Genomic DNA, 6,512 nt, shown 5'->3' on the forward strand with positions numbered 1-6,512 from the left:
ACTTTCATATGTTTCAGAGCAGGATCACAGGGAAATGAGATGAATCTTGTCAAGATGAAACCTAGAGTGACAAGCAGGATCCAGAATTAAGAACTGCATGAGAAAGGCAGTGGAGTAGTGACAGGAACATGGTCAGTCCTGACAGATAAGGCTGGGCCCTTTAAAGGGGCACAGAATGAGGTAAGAACATATTTCAAATAAAGCAGCACCTTTCCTTTCTTTCACCTCAAGTATCCCATCCCCCAAAAAAACCCATTTTGATAATAATACAGAAGTGTTATGGTATGTCACTCACTTCCCATTTGCTTTTAACCCTCTCTCCGAATTCAGGAAATATGAACATTTCAAATTTCCAAGAAGAAAAATTCATCACCAGGTATATGGATGTCCTGAGGACCAAGTGACAAATTGAAATATGTGAGGGCTGAGAAGGTGGAGACTGTCTCATTCCACAGAGCAGAAATTGTGACTGCCCAAGTTAAGAAAAGATAAGGCAACCCTAACAGGTAAACTAGTTCTCATAACATTAAACTTATTTACATTATTCTTAACTATACTTAGTTCAAATCACTTTCCAGCTCAATCTTCATTTTGAAAGATGCTGATCTTTCCTGCAGTGTGTCTGTACCATCTTCTCTTCCTAGTATTGACTTTCATTATGGGGATAATAGATGATTGTGGCTGCATAGGTGATGTTTTTATTTCTATATATCACTCTCTTTACATACTATATGTGTAGTAACATTTAAGGAGTTTCATTTGGAGAAGGTATGAATGATTGATCTAATATATATGGCTTAAAACTCTATTGAGATTATTTAGAAAATATCAGGTATCCATTCTCTGTAAATAATTGCTTTTCTCATATAATAAAGAAACAATAAAATTTTATTCTAGTCAAAATAATTCTCTATAATTTTTATAACCATAGATGCAGAAGAACATTAAGATAATGTGGAATATAAATCAGTTGAAGTGCATGTTCATTAATTTTAGACTAACCAGAATCATTGAGATGTTTCTGGAACATATATAGGAACAAAAAACAAAGCATTGAATAAATAGTGGCAGAAGAACAGCGTCATTTTGTTAAATGTTGCTTACCTTCAGATCCACTGTTTTCTTTTATTTAGTAAAAATTCAATTTAAATACTCTTCGTCAGTGTTTTTCATCCTGTCATTGGCTCTATTTTCAAAGCTCCATACCATAACTAGCATGATTATTAAATTTAAAACCAAGAATTTTGCGTGTGTCAACCACTTTCTCCATTTCCTTATTTGTGGTTTATTCTGTTCCCAATGGCCATGTTGTGTTGAAGTCAGGAAGAATTTCTGGCTCATTTGATGAAAATTTTCTGAAATCATATATGATTCATAGTTGTAAAATGATGTGCATATGTTTAATAGTACTGGATATTATAGTTAAAATCATCTGGGTAAGGAATTTTTGCATGAATATCATAACACGCTAAAATACTAAAGAGAAAATGTAGAAGAGCTAGATATTTATTAAATATTTTTACTCTTCTAGGGTTTGAAACTTTACAAAATATGAGCAAATCACTTCTTTCTGTGAAATTCACATTCATGAGCTATTATATTCTAATCAAACTGCTCTGTCAGCTCCCATAAAGTTGGATTAAATGCTAATTGCAATCCAAAATGTTTGGAGTGGGTAAATCGGCAAATTATTTGTCCGTATGTACTAAACAAGCATATAATGTGAGCATAGGTTTGCTCTTAATGAAATAAGACTACCAGATATAATATGAAAAAGTACATCTATTAAAGTATTTTTTTATATAACAGCTATTAATTCATGGTCTGAGTAATGGCTTATATCACCAAACGTTGAACAGTAAATAGGAATTTCAAGTGAGTTAGAGGTTCTCTCAAGCAACTTCAAGTAAATCGATCTAAAATATATTCCTTTAAAGTTCTCCTAAATACAGTTATCATGAAATATTCCACATCACAGTAAATAACTCCAACATATTTTCATTTGCTCAAAACAAGACATTGTCTTTCTTTCTTCCGGCCCTTCCCATAATCAGTCTACTACCAAACACATAAATTTCCAACATTCCTGTCTGATATGAATCTTTTTCTGTATCACTGACACTACTTCCAGATTGATTTCAAAAACATCCTGCAAATCATTCTGTGTATCATTTCATAACACATAAGTAACCAGAGTCCCTTAGTATGTACATAGAGAGTTAAACAAATATATTTCAAACTATTCAATGATTTCTAAGACATTTTCCATAAATAAAAATTTACATCTCTCATATTGTTTCTGTAAGCTGATATGTGATATGTAAGCTTCAGCTTTATTTGTTCCTCTCTTCTATCACTTAATCTATACAAACTACTTTTACATATACTTTTACATTAGGTCAAGCTCTTTTCGTTTTATTGACCTTATATTTATAGTAATATTGCCCAAAATATAGTTCAATTTTTTCATCTAATTTAACTTAGCTGTCACTTCCTTAGGACAATCTCCATGACCTTATTGCTAGGATAGTTTCTACAATTATTTGCATACAATTAATTCCAATACACTGATTTATGCACTCATTTTTCTTTTTTCTTATATCGTAATGCAATTTTTATAAGTGAAAGCTCATAATACGTTTTATTCATTCCTAATCTATACCACTATTATGGAGCCTGATACATTAATGGAGACTTATTATTTATTACATGATTCATTAAGTTGTAAAAATAAACTTTATACTCTTCGTGGTTTTAATGAATATGCATTCCATGCATTGGTTAAACCGTCATGAAGTATTTTTGTGAGTTCTTCAATATATTACAATTTAATGACCTAGATGACATTGCCTAATATTTTCATTTGTCAACGGTAGTCTATTTCATATTCAACAGCAATGCTTTGTTGACTGAGCAATTATCTCACCTAGGAATACATTTGATATGAAAGAAAAAGGTACCTAATTTTAACTGATAGCACCCATGGAAAAATGCCAGGTGCCAATCATTTGTGGTCCCATCTCTGAAAATAAAAAGAGATGATCATTCCTAGGGGCTTACTGGCCACAGAGTCAAATTTCATTTGTGAGCTCTTTCAGTGAAAGATTAAAAACCAAGAGGACCCAAAGCTGTGTTCACAAAGCTGAACCTGTACCTCATCTTTCTCTCCCCATATCCCACCAGGAATTGGCTGGACTTCCAGGAGTGCTGACACACTCAAGATCACAGGAGAGACTACCACTTTTCAGGGGGAACTGCTGGGAGCCCTCAGAACACAGGAACAGACTGGCAGTCTGTTACAGGATACTTCTGGTTTCTATCTATAATTTGTCACTGAAACTGACCCACAGCTCTTGTTACACAAGATCCTTCAGGAGAGAGCTAGTGTCCCAGGAGTCCAGACACATAGGTTACAGGAGGATCAATCCATTATCAGAGACAGTAAAAACACCCTAGAGATAACAAGATAGTGAGAGGGAAGTATAATATCCAAAGCAATTAAAACCAAGGTTACATGACATCATCAGAACCCAGTTCTCAAACCAACACAAGGCTAGGATACTCTCAACACAACAGAAAAGGAAAAGAAATGTTTGTACTTCAAATCACTTAACATGATGAAGTTAAAGGAATTTAAAAAGGACATATATAATTTCATCGAAGAAATACAGGACAACAGATGTAAAGAGATAGAAGCCCCTATATAGGGAACACAAAAATCCCTTAAAGAATTACAGGAGACCATAGCAAATGGATGAAACTAGAAAATATCATCCTGAGTGAAGTAACACAAGCACAAATAAACACACATAGAATGCAGTCACTTGTAAGTGGAAATTAGCCCAAGAGCTCAGAATATCCACAATAAACTCATATACACTCTGAAGCTTAACAAGAAAGGACAAAGAGGGACGGCTTTAATCCCAATTAGGAGGGGGAAGAAAATTATCATGGGAGGCAGATGGAGGAAGGACCCTGTGTGGGAGAAGGGAGTTAAATGGAAAAACAGGAGATTAGTATAAGATGTGGGAAGAGACAGGAGAGAAGCACAGAGGACCAGGAGAATGAGTGTAGAAAGAAGGAACATTGGAGGATGGGGGTAACCTCTAGAATGTCCCAGATACTAAGGATCCAACAGGTTCTCTGGACCCAACACTGATGACAATTGCTAACATCAACACCAACAGTGAAATTGAACCTGACGTCACCACCTGCAGTAGATAGACATGACCACGGTGTAAGGATGGGACCACTCACCCATCTCTTATTAAATCAGAGTTATCTGTGTCTAGTTGAAAAGCAGGGGTAAAAATGGAGCAGAGGCTGTACGAAAGGACATACAGAGATTTGCAGACATCAAAATGGACACTGTTGCTGATGCTGAGTTGTGCTTGCAAACAGGAGTCTGGTATGGCTGTCCTCTGAGAGGCTCTGCCAGCACCTGACTGACACAGATGCAGATATTCACAGCCAACCATTGAAATGAGGCTACAGATCCAAATGGAAAATGTAGGGGAAGGGCTGAGGGAGCTGAAGGAGATTGTAATTAACAACAATATCAATTAACCAGACCCCCTCATGGCTCCCATGGACCTAACCACCACCCAGAATTTATACATGGTCTGGTACGCTACATATGTAGCAGAGGACTGGCTCATCTCACATCAGTGGAAAGGGAAGCACTTGGTCCTTTGGATGCTTGATGTCCCAGAAAAGAGTGATTCTAGAGGGGTGAGGAAAGAATGAATGGGTCTTACGGAGTCACCCTCTTAGAGACAAAGAGGAGGAATATGTGGAAGTGGGGTTTATGGAAAGGGGGTAATACTTGAAATATAAACAAATACAAAGGTTAATAATACTACTAATAAAGGAGTGGTATTTTCCAAACATTAATTTACTGCACAGGTTATGTGGAACATTTATTGTTGCCTAGATGCATATCACTTCATACAGCACCTAATATCTTGTTTCTCTGAGGAGTGTAGCCTTAGTTCTTCCTCTTCAAACAAAGAAGGCATAACACTTAACTCCTTTTTCCAAGCAAAGGTGATTGTAGTTATGTCCGTAAACCGCAGGAGGCATTTGTACAATCTAATTGAGGGTCAGCAAAAGAATTATTTACAAGCGAAGCTTGAAAGGCAAACAGTGTGTTTTCAATCAACTTACCAGTATTGAAATCATCCCAGGACTTTTCTGGCCAGGCAACTGCATACATGTGTATTCATCAAGACAGGGACAGGAGCAGGACACAGAACTGAACAAGAGAAATCAATGCTTGTGAGCCACCATGTTGGTGCCAGGGTCTGAACTCAGGTCCTCTGCAAGAGCAGTAATGGTTCTCAACTACCATGCCACCTCTCCAGTAACATACAATCATTGATTATACAACCCCCAAACACACCACCACTTGATGTGTGTAAACACGCATACTAGACTTGCGGTGTGATTTATTTGTGCGATTGTTCAGTCATTGTGATACAAACGCTCTTGTGTTCATAAATTTTGGCAAAGCCGTTTTCACTTGGAGGTTCTCTTCATTCTCAGCTTTGGTGTTTACATACATCATCAAGAGAGGAACCGCCCTGTCAGCCTCCCCCCGCCTCCCCCCCATTTGCAGCTATGCCTGCCTTTCTTCACTAAGTTAAACACCACCTCAGACTCTACTCTTACATTTTGTTCAGTGTAGTAGACTCTCCAAAACCAGAAAATGGAATCCCAGATGCAGAGGGAAGAAGTTTTGCTGTTTGTTACTTCGTTTGCTTTTAGTTGCATTTTCCCACTTCCACTGGTTTGAACTTGTGTCCCATTCAGTGGCAGGTACTTAATTCAGCCAGCATTTTGAGGAGGGCTGTGGGTGGAGTGTGATAAAAGGAAAATTACTGGAGAGAACTCACTGGGATTTTGACGATTAATACAAAGTGTTTATTGACTTGATTTTTCAGTTACACAGAACCCTGGACGGCACTGAGTCTAACTAAAACTTCACATCTGACAATTTGCTCCAAGGAACTAAAAAACCTTAAAGACAAAATTGATCCAACAAAATAAGCCCTAAGTTGTAATGATTGACCCTCTATAAAGAGAAACATTAAACTTTTTTTTTAAAAAAAAGGTGATTTTGATGTTTTTGTTTAACAATTTCATATACATACATACTGAGTTTTAGTCATTTCCTTTCTGTATTTCCCTTCCCAATTCCCCTCCCTCATCCCCCTCCCTCATTCTCCCAACCCATCCTTCAGTTCTCCCTTGCTTCCTCCCTCATCCTCCTCCATCATCCCCTCAGTCAACCCCTTCTCTCATGCCATTCCTTCTCCAATTGGCACCGATATTCTGAATAAGTCCCCCTTCCTATTTCATGTCTCCTTTCTGCGTGTAATCCCTACGTTTAATTAATTACATGAGTACAGAGGAATTCGACAGAACAACTTATCTGTGGGTACAGGAATGAAGAAGGGAGTGGAGCAGAAATTTCTGGTTTCTTTGGAGACTCAACTGTGTCATGGATGATG

General features: G+C 37.2%; 1 long non-coding RNA gene across 1 annotated transcript; it reads right to left on the bottom strand.

Annotated features, from left to right (window-relative positions):
- Positions 1-1,221: 1,221 nt before the first annotated feature.
- Positions 1,222-6,172, bottom strand: LOC134481109 (uncharacterized). Its single transcript, XR_010056340.1, has 3 exons — positions 5,671-6,172; positions 5,167-5,254; positions 1,222-1,355 (listed from the first exon to the last, which is right to left on the bottom strand). It is a non-coding gene; the product is annotated as an uncharacterized LOC134481109 (long non-coding RNA).
- Positions 6,173-6,512: the final 340 nt, after the last annotated feature.

Source organism: Rattus norvegicus, chromosome 11 (genome assembly GCF_036323735.1).
Source record: "Rattus norvegicus strain BN/NHsdMcwi chromosome 11, GRCr8, whole genome shotgun sequence".
Lineage (NCBI taxonomy): Eukaryota > Metazoa > Chordata > Mammalia > Rodentia > Muridae > Rattus > Rattus norvegicus.